The 14,941-nt window shown below is 45.0% G+C and overlaps 1 protein-coding gene across 1 annotated transcript in view; it reads right to left on the minus strand.

Moving 5' to 3' along the window:
- The window catches only part of TMEFF2 (transmembrane protein with EGF like and two follistatin like domains 2), an 866,447-nt gene that overhangs the window by 823,707 nt on the left and 27,799 nt on the right, over positions 1-14,941 (minus strand). The gene's annotated exons all lie outside the window — the stretch shown is intronic.

The following is a 14,941-nucleotide window of genomic DNA, read 5'->3' on the forward strand; positions in this document are numbered from 1 at the left end:
GTAGGGCCAATTGGAGCATTACAATAACTTTTGAGTATTTGAGAAGATTATTAAAGAAGAATTAGTACACTTCTAGTACACATTTAAACATACAAGATCAAAAATAATGTGTGAAAGGTGAAGGTTTGCATTTTCTACTGCTGTTAGATTTGCAGTGCACTGTGGACTCTCTCCTGGTTCACCTACAGTAGCTCCTGCCCACTTGGTGATGCCAGTCACCCAGGTGATGCCAGTCACCTGGTTTTAGCATCTGTCCATTGAAGCTTAATTTCGAACCCTGTGAATGAAGAGCGCAACTCACTCAAAGGAATGATAAACAGCTTCTTAGGAAAAAGTGACATCTTTAGAACAAAACTTTGCACAGGACAATGCTTTTGAAGGATGCACTTATATGGAAAAGGCTAGATCTGGAAAACAGAATCACTAAACGGACCTGATGAAATGTACGTGCATATTATGTAAGGTACTTTCATTATCACATAGCAGAATGCCACCGCAACTAGATACATTTTGTTAACCTTTTCAAGCTTTTTCCACAAAGCTATGCTTTGTGATGAAGGCCCTCACTCTCGACACAGAACTTAGCCAATAGCCCTACTGAAGGGTGGTAGTTTCATATTTTGAAGTGCCTTCAATTCTACTCATTTGTCAAAAACTGAACAACCGCTGCTTTGATCTTCTATGCTCCAGAGGCTTCAGGGCAGGGTTTCTGTCAAACAGCCCTCCTCAAGTCTCCATCAGCTCCACTGCAATTGCCATGTTGATGGCTCTTGGGAATGGTGGAGGCCATTCGATGCTGGTCCCTTGACTACGGCTGCTGGATCCACATTTCCCCTCTCTAGAAATCCAGCTTCCATTGCCTTTCTTCCGAGAGGGATTATAGTTCGTTTCTCATTCTTGAAGCCTAACTGAAGCTTGAATGGAGATCTCGGCCTCAGTTGCATGTTACATTGAACCAGTGCCTCTCTTTTTGGCTCCATTTCCCTTCTGAGCACTAAGCTTGCTGGTGTTTTTTCCTGGTACAGTTACTATGAGCTATTCAGATAGTCAATATTCCTCTGGCCTCTGCCATGATCAATTATGTAGAATGGTGATGATATCTCTCTGGGGTGCACAAGGCACTCAGTATTTCCAGTCAGGTTTTGACCTAAGATATGTACAAAAAGCTCCTTTATGCAGGTGAACACATACCCTCAAAAAACATCTTTAAAAGATGTGTTTTGAGCATGTTATCGGCAGAAGTGCTCAGAAGGTAGGATAGAACTCATCCATCTGTGGAATGAGACTAATTCTATCTATGGCAAAATAAAAGAATTATCATTCATAATTTTGCGCTCACCCATTTTTTAAATACCGATAATCTAGGTATCAAGACAACACAATACCCGAACATTAAATTGACTTGAAACTCTGAAGATTACCTGTACTTGCTGTGCAGACGGCCGTCGCGAGGTAAGGAAGCCCTCCGGGCATGCCTCCGTTTATGGAGCCTACTAGGCCCCCAGGCCCTTGGAGCGTCCCTCTCCCACCCCGCACCCTCTTCCTGTTTCCCGCCCCCCAACCCGCCCACCCCCGCTCTGATTGGGCCGTGAGCCCGAGCTGGAAGGGTCTAGCGACCCTCCTCGCGGCGGCCCCTGCATTTCTGTGCAGACGGCCGTCGCGAGGTAAGGAAGCCCTCTGGGCATGCCTCCGTCTATGGAGCCTACTAGGCCCCCAGGCCCTTGGAGCGTCCCTCTCCCACCCCGCACCCTCTTCCTGTTTCCAGCCCCCCAACCCGCCCACCCCCCCTCTGATTGGGCCGTGAGCCCGAGCTGGAAGGGTCTAGCGACCCTCCTCGCGGCGGCCCCTGCATTTCTGTGCAGACGGCCGTCGCGAGGTAAGGAAGCCCTCCGGCCATGCCTCCGTTTATGGAGCCTACTAGGCCCCCAGGCCCTTGGAGCGTCCCTCTCCCACCCCGCTCCCTCTTCCTGTTTCCCGCCCCCCAACCCGCCCACCCCCGCTCTGATTGGGCCGTGAGCCCTTCATCACAGGTCCTCCCAGGGCAGCCCTCTGCCCGGCAGCCCCCAGCGGCTAAGGGCCCCAAGGCCAAGGGCGGCTCCAACAGAGGCGGCTCCAAGATGTGTCTGCAGGTGTCCGCAGGGGAAGCCAATGAAGCCAGCAACTAACAGACACCACCAAAAACCGTGAGTGTGGTGTGGGTGGGGAGTAGAGCAATCACTCCACTCCTGAAAGCCCATGCCACTCTATCTTACATCCAAATAACATAGACTGCCATAATGTTTGCATGTCCACTCTTAGATGGAATTGTGAAAGATAGCATGTCCACTCTTAGATGGAATTGTGAAAGATAGCATGTCCACTCTTAGATGGAACTGTGAAAGATAGCATGTCCACTCTTGGATGGAATTGTGAGTATTATCATGCCCACTCTTAGATGGAATTGTGAATATTGTCGTGCCCACTCTTAGATGGAGTTGTGAAAGATAGCGTGTCCACTCTTAGATGGAATTGTGAAAGATAGCATGCCCACTCTTGGATGGAATTGTGAAAGATAGCATGTCCGCTCTTGGATGGAATTGTGAATATTAGCATGCCCACACTTGGTTAGAACTGTGAAGGTTAGCATGTCCACTCTTAGATGGAATTGTGAAGGTTGGCATGTCCACTCTTGGATGGAGTTGTGAGGGTTAGCGTGTCCACTCTTGGATGGAGTTGTGAAGGATAGCGTGTCCACTCTTGGATGGAATTGTGGATATTATCATGCCCACTCTTGGATGGAATTGTGAAAGATAGCATGTCCACTCTTGGATGGAATTGTGAATATTAGCATGTCCACTCTTAGATGGAATTGTGAATATTATCATGCCCACACTTAGGTAAAACTTTGAAAGATAGCATGTCCACTCTTGGATGGAGTTGTGAATATTCACATGCCCACACTTGGTTAGAACTGTGAGGCTTAGCATGTCCGCTCTTGGATGGAATTATGAATATTATCATGCCCACACTTAGTTAAAACTTTGAAAGATAGCATGTCCACTCTTAGATGGAATGGTGAATATTATCATGCCCACACTTAGTTAAAACTTTGAAAGTTAGCATGTCCACTCTTAGATGGAATTGTGAAAGTTAGCATGTCCGCTCTTAGATTGAACTGTGAATATTCGCATGCCCACACTTGGATGGAACTGCGAAAGTTAGCTTGTCCACTCCTAGATGGAGTTGTGAGAGTTAGCATGTCCACTCTTAGATGGAATTATGAATATTAGCATGCCCACACTTAGATAGAACTGTCAATAGTAAATTTAGAAGTATACCCAATTGCCTCTCTGTGAAAAGGGAATTAGAAGTGTACCCAACAGCCTCTCTGTGAAAGTTGAATTTAGAATTGCATTTAGAAGTTGCATTTAGAAGTGTGCCCAATAGCCTCTATGTAGAAAGTTGCATTTAGAAGTACATTTAGAAAGTTGCATTGAAAGTGCATTTAGAAGCAGCATTTAGAAGTGTACCCAACAACCTCTCTGTGAAAAGTTGAATTTAGAAGTGTACCCACTCTGTGATAAGTTGAATATAGAATTGCATTTAAAAGTGTGCCCAATAGCCTGTCTGTGGAAAGTTTAATTTAGAAGTACATTTAGAAAGTTGAATTTAGATGTGTGTCCAATAGCCTCTCTGTGATTCTAGAAATGTGCCCAACAACCCGCTGAATTTAGAAGTGTGCCCTGTAGCCTCCCTGTGAATTAAGAAATACGCCCAAGAGCCTCCCGTGGAAAGTTGAATATAGAAGTGTACCCCATGTAACCCATCATATCTCACCAACACGCTTACTCTCTCCTTACACCATCACTCAAATAGAACACAGAGATACTATGACACCATTCGGTATAACTGTTCTCATATCAACATTTGCCGCTCACCCCACATCACTCTAAGTAATCACTGCTGGTTACGCACCCCCCAGCGAGGCGTTCTCCTCAGGCCTAACGCAGCCACATCCGATCTGGATAAATCCTGCCAGAACGAACACATACCCCTGACCTCTCAACCACCACACCTACCGCTAGAAAGCAGCTATTACACCGATACTGCACGAGCTGTACACATACCTGGTGCTCACACGCACCTTTTTGACTCTCTCTACTCTCTCTACTGATTTGAACTGCGGTTCCCAAGGGCGTTCAACCTACCAGCGCCTTCAGACCATACCAATGGTATATAAGGCGCTATATAAGTGCAAAATAACATAACATAACATAACATTACTAACAAAGTTTCTCCTAGACACACTACCTCCGGCCAAACATTTTTGTCTCATTGGATCAATGAGAATCACATTCATTGCCCAAATTGCACAAATATTTTTGAAACACCTGTCTATGTTATGTTATTTTTTTTTGCCCGTTATATTCTTTGGTAAGAAGCAAATGGATTAAATCAGCTCTCGGGGCAAATGGATTTAGGCATATGGAGAATGCTTTGGGCTTCTTCAAAGCATTAATTTGAAGCCACTGTGTTTTGTGTTAGCTAATTATCTGTACACTGCATTTTTAATAAGAAGGATGGAAATACAAAACCAAATATTTGACACAAATAACTTATCAGTACATTGAACATAGCAACACGCAAGTATGTTCAACCAATTAACGATGGGAAGGTTGTTTATGCACAAAAGAATATCTTTCTCAGCTTGATGAAATGTCAAACATACCGCTGAAACATACCAATGTAAAATGCCTTCAATTTTATTCCTATTTGTATATTTTATAAAGATTTTAACATGTGCTGATTCCATGAACTTGTTTTACTGTCTTTTTATAAATATAGAAATGATCTTAAGCTGTACTGATTTCACAAATGTGTATAATTGTTATTTGTTTGCACTTTGATTGTTTTGAGCCAAATAAATTCTTCCTATTGAAAAAATGGTATTCATACTTGCGTGCTGTGCCTATATGGTGGCTTGCAGAGTCCACATTTCTCCCACCAGCCAGGATATTTTCTCTTTCAGTTTGTGATGTACTTTTCCTTTTGTTACCGTTTCACCCATTTCAGGTATGTCTTTCCTTTATTGACAACCTTCAAAAAATAGGTCTCAATTGTACTGATGGTATCCTTCATAAAGGTTTTGAGGGAATCTGTTAGAGTGAACATAAATAGTGCACAGATGTGTCCTTGTGAGTATTACATCAGCCATGACTGGCAAGTCTGTTGCTGCCTGAGCCAGCCAAGGCACATGTGTGTAACAACTTCTTCCGTCTTACAGTGTGGTTCTGAGCCTTGACACTCAAAGCTATTTATATCCAGTGACCTCTCCTTTTTCTTCATATAAGCTGTGGTAATTGTGTCTGGATGAGCCATCTGCAGCAGAGAGTTAGTTTGGAGAGTTGTGTCTGATTTCTTCACTCTAACAGGATTGGAGAGGTCTCACAAGTGGTCCCTGGAATGCTCGCCCGCAAAACAAGGCAGCTACTACCCACCAATTTAGGAGACGGACCCAGGATCCTCATTCGTTCCTTAGGTCAACATTTTGGACTCAAAACTCATCCTCACATATCCAGCAACCGTTCTGTCTTTGTCTACTTGTGAAAGGTATATACATGCCAGCAACTGCACATGGTAAACTAGTCAAGGGTGAACAGTTGTGTTAGAAAACTATCCTGTTACTGGAGCCCTACATCATATGCCATCAGACGGAGGGACTTGCTCTCACACATCCACGAGAGCTTAAGTCACATATATGGGAGTGGTAAAACGGATCCTGGCATGCACCTAGGCTATGTCATCTGTCCAGGAGATTATATGGGGCATTAAATAGGTTACAAAAGTTCAATAGGGCTCTGGCTCAGCTTCACTCTCCTCCAGCTGCACCTGGAACATACATTCCAGTGTTAAGAGTTATCCTGTATGCCCAATGCCTCGTCCACTGTGCTTCTGCACGTCCTGGTGCTTGGGAATGTGCAGTGTTGGAACCTGGTGGTAAATATCTGGACAGTTTCCTACAGCCTTTAGTTAAAATTTCCAGATCTTATCTTCAGGGCACAACATCAGCCATCAGAATTTTGGAGGGTTTAGATTTTGAACATGAGCAGGAGCTACTTGTCACATGCAATATTCATTCATTATACATGAACATCCATCCGGATGAGGCCATCAGGGTCATTCAATCTAAATTAGATGAATGTTCTGACCCACATCTTGTTCCCACCAGATTCCGGGTAGAGCTCCTGCAGATCATGTTATGCGAGAACTTCTTCGCATTTGGCAATTAATTGTTGATTCAGAAAAAAGGGTACAGCTAAGGGAGCAATCTTCGTGCCCTTTCTGGCCAACCTATTTATGACAGAGGTTGAGGACACACACATCTACTCCAATAATCCTTATTCATCGCATATCAAGCATTGGTGCCAATATATAGATGATATATCTTTTATCTGGAGTGATCCCAAATACATCTTCCAAACCTTCATAGTTTGGTTTAAGAGTCGGCATACTCACTTACAATTCACCTATCAGTCAACCAGAAATGAACTACCCTTTCTGACCTTTTGATTAAACATGTAAATGGTCAATTTTATACCACCTTGTTTTGACAGCCCACTGATTGAAACGAACTTTTGCTATTCAATAGTCAACAACTCAGAACCATGAGGCAGAACTTACCTTATTATCTGTTTCAAGAGTGATAAAGAAATACTCTTTTAAAGATGACTATAAAAGGCAAGCCAAGGGAAACAGAGGATACCCATCTAAGTTCCTGAAGCATGCTGCTAGACATGCCTAATATAAAGATATGGATGCTCAGACTCAGCAAAATGGGTGCTGCTCGATGACTGTGAAGAAATAACTCACCAGATCAAGTCTCTTAAGAACTCTAGAGAGCCCGGACCTGACGGCATTACGAACATGGATATCAAGGCACATCCGGAAGAGTGGGCAGCGCTCTTGAGTAAAATATATCGAAGATGTGCTGAATTGAAATCAGTCCTGCCATCGTGGAAGTCAGCAATGGTGGTGCCAATTTACAAAAAAGGAAACAAGAGCAATCCGGCAAACTACCGCCCAATTGCTCTGTTGGACTGTATTGGAAAGGTGTTTGGGTCTCTCCTTTTAAACAAATTTAAAGCTTGGGCCAAGACGGCGCCATATGAGGACTTCCTGTAAACGGGGTTTAAGAAAAACTTTGGAACATCAGCTAACATCTTGACAATGAACATCTTGAAGCACAAAGTTCTAGAGGGGGGACCCCGGATATTCATCATTTTTGTGGACCTCACCCAAGCATTTAACAGTGTGGACAGGTCATTACTGTGGGAGAAACTATCGGTCTGGAATTGTCCTACTTCCTTTCTGGAGCCTATTAAAGCTTTGTACTCAGGTACAAACATGAGAGTGCATCTAGATCAACAAGGCTGGTCAAGTGGCACAGCGAGTAGAGTGCTTGCTTTGACATCCGTGCAGAGCCTGCTAACGCAGGTTTGACTCCCGGCGGGGCCAAACTCAGCCTTTCATCCTTCCGAGGTCGATAAATGAGCACCACACACTGTGGGTAATAATAAGCAACTGTCACGACGCGTCCGTCCTGGAAGTTGTGGACTCGATGGAAGAAACACTAACGGAACCATTCGCTGCGGTCTAGTGTCCAGACTGCCGTGTCACGCCCCCTGAGGCTCTACGTTATCTACGCACCGGACAGATACGCCAGTGCGTTGCAACCCTCTGTTTCCGCTTCGGGTTTACACGCTGAAGTTTCTTCCTTCGCGCTCTTCGTGTGAGTTTTCTCTGCCCTCCAGCTGTTTCCCCGCTGGGTTTCTGTTTCCTGCTTTCCTCCGCTATACCTCCCACTTGACGCCTGCTTACCTTGTTTTTCTGCATTCCCCGCTCTGCGCAACTCTTCTATGGTCCATTTACTACAACCTTTGTTTCCCGCTCCTCTTCGTGTGCGGATCCCGCTTCCACTCAGCTGCATTCACTCTCTTCCCGCTACCGCCTTGTTGTGCCTGGATTTCGTTTTGTTTGAATTTTGGAAGAGACTTCTGGGAATCGTAGTCTACGCTCACCTGCATTCCATCCTGCAGCAGTTAACCATCACGCCAGGGTTTTTTCCGGCCTACGCCTTTTTCCCTGGAATTAGGGGCGGACTCCCTGAGGGTCCCACTGCTGAGCAATCTGCGAACTGGCAAGGTGGCCTCCAGATGAGTCCGTCCCAAAACCTACAAAGAGAGACAAGAGGGAACTTGGAGAAATAGAAGGACGATATCTACAGAGAGCTCCTCTGAGGAACAAGATACAGGTGAGAAGGAAGAGAGGGAGGATCCTGGTATTTACCTTAACATAGAACCCCCCATATCTGAGAGATTGCAACGCCAAAAGATGGCCAGTTTGGAGCAATATCAGGAACTGCGATTCAGGGAATTACGGCTGAACTACAGGCAATAAAGGCCGATAATAATGCATTAAAGGCGAATAATGATGCTCTACGCCTACACGTTACACAAAGGGAGGAGGTACGAGATGTCCTTCCTCCTATGCCCTTGCCATGTGGCAAGTACGAAGGAAATCCCAAAGGAATGAAAGAATTTCTTGACGCATGTCAGGTCTACTTTACCTTTCGCCCAAGGATGTTTGTATCTGACAAAGCCAAAGTCGGTTTTCTTATCTCCAATCTAGGAGGTAATGCCCTAGCTTGGGCAACTCTGTTGGTGACTAATTCCGACCCAATTCTAGCTGATTATGGAGCCTTTGTTCAACAGTTCCACACAAGATTCGAAACATCCGAAGTTCTATTCACCTCATATGAGAACCTAGTGGATACTAAACAGGGTTCTCAAGATGTACAGACGTACTTTTCAACCTTTCAAAGGATTGCAGCGGAAACGGGATGGCCGGATTCCGCCAAGCAAACCCTCTTCAGACGGGATTTACTTGATGAGATTAAAGACGAACTCTCGAGGGTAGCTAGTCCAGAATCCTTCCAGGAACTGGTTACTCTGGCTCTTCAGATAGAATACCGCATGGCCGAAAGACGCACCGAAAGACGAAGATACAAGTCTGGAATATCACCCTCCTCATCCTTCTCCTTTATTACTACACCACCTGAAAGAACCGTGCAACAAACAGAAGAACCCATGCAAGTCGGAACTGCACGAGGGCCCCTAACTGCAATCGAGAGAAAGAGACGTAAAGACTTGAACTTATGTATGTATTGTGGTTCTGAGAAACACCTCCTGCGAGATTGTCCAAATGTACCTCCCAGGAGATCGGGAAACGAAAAGACCCCGACCCTGAACAGGGACAAGGAAGGGGTTCAAACGGCAGGTCCCTGTATCACTAATACACCCCAAGTATCAGATGCCTCACATCAGTTGATGGTTTTACCGGTGGTTCTAGATTGGAAAGGAGGACACTCTGTAGAATGTCTGGCCATGTTGGATTGTGGAGCGGCAGGGAACTTCATGGGCGATCAATGGGCTTTAGATCATGCTATCACCAGAAGAGTGAAACCTCTCCCAATCCCTGTAGAAGGGGTGGATGGTACCCCTTTGTCCTCGGGCCTTATCAGGCAGGAGACTCAAGAACTGGGAGTAAAGATGAAATTTCATCAGGAAGTAATGGTGTTTGATCTCATAAGAGCAGCTCACTTTCCAATTATCCTAGGCATCCCATGGTTAAAAAGGCATAATCCTGGCATTGACTGGACAGCCAATGTAGTGGAATTCCACTCTGAACAATGTTTTCGGTTCTGCCTATCCAACAAGGAACAACTATGTCCTCAAGTGTCTACTCTTTCTGTAAGAAGTATCAACACCATACCAAGGCACTATCAAGGTTATGCTGATGTGTTTGCAGATGTTCAACCCAGACCTTTACCTCCAAGTCGCAATGAGGATTGTAAGATTGATCTGGTACCGGATGCTGTAGTTCCTTTTGGATGTATGTTTCCATTGTCTCTTCCTGAAAGGGAAGCTCTAAGAGAATATTTGGACACCAATATTCAAAATGGTCTTATACAAGAATCCACCTCCTCAGTCGGAGCATCTTTATTTTTTATCCCCAAGAAAGGCACCAAGGAGCTCCGACCTTGTATTGACTATAGGGGTCTTAATAGCTTGACCATTCAGGATCGGTACCCCATGCCCTTGATTAAGGATATAATGGAAGCAGTGCAAGGAGCCAAGTGGTTTACTAAGTTAGACCTAAGAGGAGCATATCATCTCTTGAGAGTACGAAAAGGAGAGAAATGGAAGACCGCTTTCCGGACTCCCTTGGGTCATTAGGAGTACAAATGATGCCTTATGGGTTGGTCAATGCTCGGGCTCAATTCCAGAGATTTATGGACAAGATTTTCTGTGATCTTTTGTTCAATTCAGTAGTGGTCTATCTGGATGACATTTTGGTATTTTCATCAACCCTAACACAACATCGTCAGCATGTATCAGAGGTACTCCGAAGGCTCAGTATTCATCATCTACTAGCCAAACCAGAAAAATGTTTGTTTGAGGCTGTTACAGTCCCTTATCTGGGATTTATCCTGTCGGAAGGAAAGGTAGAAATGGATCCCAACAAAACCTCAGCCATCCAAAACTGGCCCACTCCAAATTCAGTAAAAGATATACAGAGGTTCCTAGGACTGACACATTTTTACCATAAATTTATGCTGGGATTTTCCAACATTGTCCTGCCCATCACAGCCTTACTGAAGAAAGGCACACGATTTTGCTGGAATAAAGAGGCCGATATGGCTTTCAAACATCTCAAGGAGGCTTTCATTTCCGCACCCATCCTCAGGCAACCTGATCAAACCATACCTTTCATTGTAGAGACAGATGCCTCACAAGGGGCTATTGGAGCTGCTCTCCTACAAAAGAAGGAAGATCGACTGGAGCATCCTGTTGCTTATTATTCTAGGACACTCTCCCCGAGTGAAAAGAATTACTCTGTAGTAGAAAAGGAACTGTTGGCCATGAGACAGGCCTGTGAAGAATGGAGGTACCTTTTACAAGGAGCTAACTTCCCGTTCCAGGTACGAACTGATCACCGGAATCTTAGTGTACTTAAGAGTATGGAATGCCGAAATTCTCGCCATGCCAGGTGGGCATACTTCTTTTCTCAATATGATTTCGAACTAACATACTTACCAGGAAAGGAGAATCACCTAGCGGATGCCCTCTCCCGGAGTTTTGGGGAAGAATCGGGTTCATACTCCAATCACGAACAGTTACTTCAAGGGAAGAAATTCATAGGAACAGTCAACACCTTTTTACAACAAGTGTTAGAAGCCCAAGCAAGATCCACGGTCACACGTTTTCCATCCTTAATCAAGAAGGGTAACCAGCTGTTCTTACCGAATTCCGGGCTACAGTCTCAAGCACTAGCCTGGTGTCACGATCTACCCACAGCAGGACATAAGGGTCGAGCGGCCAGACTACATCTACTAAAGAGAAACTTTTGGTGGCCGACAATGGTCAAGGATGTCTATGCCTATGTATCTTCTTGTCCCACGTGTGCTCAAGGTAAATACAGCACGGCCAAGCCGCTGGGCCTTCTCCAACAGGATTCATTACCTGTGGGTCCCTGGCAGCATATATCCATGGATTTTATCGTGGACTTACCTCCGTCAGAAGGATTCACAGCCATCATGGTAGTAGTAGACTCATTCAGTAAACTTGCTCATTTTTCCCCTCTACAGGGAACTCCATCTGCCACCAAGACTGCAGAAGTATTTCTGAAAGACATAGTCAAACTACATGGTCTACCACATACAATAGTCTCGGATCGAGGGACTCAATTTACCTCAAAATTTTGGTCCTCGTTGTGTAAACAATTGCAAGTCCAAAGGGCATTGTCTTCCGGATTCCATCCCGAGAGCAATGGACAGACCGAACGACTAAACGCTACACTGGAACAATACCTCAGATTTTACTGCAACCAGACACAGGATAACTGGAGCCAACTCCTACCAATAGCCGAGTTCTCCTATAATAATACAGTACATTCAGCGATTGGTATGAGCCCTTTCAAGTGTACTTATGGATACGAACCTCGACATATCCCACAGTCAGTGATTCCAACCACTAACATACCCACCGTAGATCAATTGTTGAATGCCCTCAAACAAACCCACTTGAGAGCTCAGGAAACATTAACGGCCAGCCGTCAATCCTATAAGAAATGGGCCGACAGAAAGCGACGAGCAAATCCGATCTGGAAGCCTGGAGATAAGGTTTGGTTATCCACAAAATACTTACCAAGGCGTATACGTCCAGGAAAATTCACTCCAAGGTATATTGGCCCATACATCATTGAACAGCAGATCAATCCAGTAGCTTTTCGACTTAAACTACCCTCTTCCTTACGAAGGATCCATCCAGTATTTCATGTGTCCCTTCTCAAGGCTTACAAAAAAGACCCATATCAAAGACAAATCAAGAAATGCATCCCAAACTTAGAAGAAGATCCCGAATATGAAGTCTCTTGTATCTTGGACTCTCGTTACTGACACGGGGTTCTCCAGTACCTCATACTTTGGAAAGGATACCCTTGGACTGAAAGGTCCTGGGAACCTGCAAGAAACCTCAGTGCACCTCGACTACTACGTCTCTTCCATAGAAACCATCCAGGGAAACCCGGAGGGGTCCAGAGGAGAAGAGGTTATACTGTCACGACGCGTCCGTCCTGGAAGTTGTGGACTCGATGGAAGAAACACTAACGGAACCATTCGCTGCGGTCTAGTGTCCGGACTGCCGTGCCACGCCCCCCTGAGGCTCTACGTTATCTACGCACCGGACAGCTACACCGGTGCGTTGCAACCCTCTGTTTCCGCTTCGGGTTTACACGCTGAAGTTTCTTCCTTCGCGCTCTTCGTGTGAGTTTTCTCTGCCCTCCAGCTGTTTCCCCGCTGGGTTTCTGTTTCCTGCTTTCCTCCGCTATACCTCCCACTTGACGCCTGCTTACCTTGTTTTTCTGCATTCCACCCTCTGCGCAACTCTTCTTTGGTCCATTTACTACAACCTTCGTTTCCCGCTCCTCTTCGTGTGCGGATCCCGCTTCCACTCAGCTGCATTCACTCTCTTCCCGCTACCGCCTTGTTGTGCCTGGATTTCGTTTTGTTTGAATTTTGGAAGAGACTTCTGGGAATCGTAGTCTACGCTCTCCTGCATTCCATCCTGCAGCAGTTAACCATCACGCCAGGGTTTTGTCCGGCCTACGCCTTTTTCCCTGGAATTAGGGGCGGACTCCCTGAGGGTCCCACTGCCGAGCAATCTGCGAACTGGCAAGGTGGCCTCCAGACGAGTCCGTCCCAAAACCTACAAAGAGAGTCAAGAGGGAAATTGGAGAAATAGAAGGACGATATCTACAGAGAGCTCCTCTGAGGAACAAGATACAGGTGAGAAGGAAGAGAGGGAGGATCCTGGTATTTACCTTAACATAGAACCCCCCATATCCGAGAGTAACGCTCAGATACTTGAGAGTTTGTACTGCTATATAAAAGCCAAATTATTATTATTATAAGGCCTTCTATCTGCTCCAATACAGACGCAAAGGGGAGTCAAACAGGATGCCCACTGGCCTCGGCTCTGTTCCTAGCATTCCTTGGTGACATCAAAAATTCTGAAGCGGACGTTCGAAGCTTCCCTCCTGAACTAGGAAAAACCCAAGTAAGCAGACTTTTTTATGCAGATGACATGATACTCCTCGACTATACAACGATAGGGCTGCAATGTCAGCTCAGTAACCCTCAGGCATATATGGAAAGAAACAACTTGGAGATCAATGAGAACACAACTATACTCATGACTGTGTCCAAAGGTTCAAAAAACAAGGAAAACAAATCTGGGAGTGATCCTGGATAACTCTAAGAATGAGACAGGTATGCAAACATTTCTGAAAGAAAAAACAAGAAAACTAACGGCTCAAGGCAGCGCAATCGATAGGAAATTTGGCTGCTTTTCCTTGATTCCTGTGATGAACTTTTACAAAATGAAGGTGGTGCCAACACTAACTTATGGCGCAGACGCAATGTCTAATATTTCAACATCTTTATGGCCTACTTTGGAGGCAAGCTGTTGGCGAAAAATCTTAGGACTTCCAAACTGTGTCTCAATAGCCTGCATTAGAAAAGAACTAAGTTTACTCTCCCTCGTGGCCTCAGGCAGATGTAACTCTTTGATGCTTTACCTTCAGTTTATAAATTGATCCTACAAGAAACGAAAGGCTCAAGCTATAAAATGTCAAATAGGTGGTCACAACAGAACCTAGAAACTTTACACGAGATCACTGCAGATATAGAGTCACTTAAAACCAACCCAGTGAAGGCTTTGAGCAAAGAAAAATAGCTAGACTGGATTAAGACGGGAGAAATAGCTGCCTCCAACAAACTGACGAGTCACTTGCCCCTGAATCCTAAAGAAATGAACGAGCTATAGCCATTCATAAAGCAGTTTCCATCAAAACAAGCCAGGAACCTGTTACTGAGAGCAAGACTGAATCTGTTACACACTTACAAAATTCTCTCTACACGGGGACTTGCCATAACTAATGGCTGCAGATTCTGTGGCCTACCTGAAGTAGTGGAGTCAATCCGCCACTTACTTCTCTACTGCCCAGGAACTTTGAGGATCAGATCACTCCATTTGAGGCATTTATTTTTGGACTTTGTGCCATGTGAGGAAGACCTTTGCTGGGCAAGGATGATGGCAGGGGAAAGGACCTCGTGGATGCTGGCAACATATAACATCTTACAACACATCCAAAAAACCTTTCCGGCACCAACACAACAGGTGGTCGAGTGCACTACGACAATGGTCGCCTTACAATAGAGTGCCTTGTGTTGAAAGCTCTACGGCTTAGTCAGCCCCTTTTATTTCTCTTCTTTCAAAGACTTGAGAATGTGAGGCTACTTTTGTTTACAATTCTTCTTATTTCTTCTGCTACTTTATTGTAA

This window comes from Ambystoma mexicanum, chromosome 9 (assembly GCF_040938575.1).
Source record: "Ambystoma mexicanum isolate Mex_15411 chromosome 9, UKY_AmexF1_1, whole genome shotgun sequence".
NCBI lineage: Eukaryota > Metazoa > Chordata > Amphibia > Caudata > Ambystomatidae > Ambystoma > Ambystoma mexicanum.